Source organism: Balaenoptera physalus (assembly GCF_965194825.1).
Source record: "Balaenoptera physalus genome assembly, chromosome: 20".
Classification (NCBI taxonomy): Eukaryota; Metazoa; Chordata; class Mammalia; order Artiodactyla; family Balaenopteridae; genus Balaenoptera; species Balaenoptera physalus.
The window spans coordinates 44,962,000-44,962,356 of record NC_138901.1 but is presented as its reverse complement, the minus strand read 5'-3'; positions in this window follow the sequence as shown (position 1 = coordinate 44,962,356).

Genomic DNA, 357 nt, shown 5'->3' with positions numbered 1-357 from the left:
CACACACACACACGCACATATATATTCTTTTTCAGATTCTTTTTCTTTATGGTTTATTAGAAGATACTGAACATAGTTCCCTGTGCTATATGTTAGGACCTTACTGTTTATCTATTTTATATATAGTAATTTGTATCTGCTAATTCCAAACTCCTAATTTATCCCTCCCCCACCCTCTTTCCCCTTTGGTCACCATAAGTCTGATTTCTATGTCTGTGAGTCTGTTTCTGTTTTGTAAATAAGTTCATTTGTATCATATTTTAGATTCCACATATAAGTGATATCACATGGTATTTGTCTGACTTACTTCCCATAGTATGATAATGTCTAGGTCCATCCATATTGTTGTGAATGACA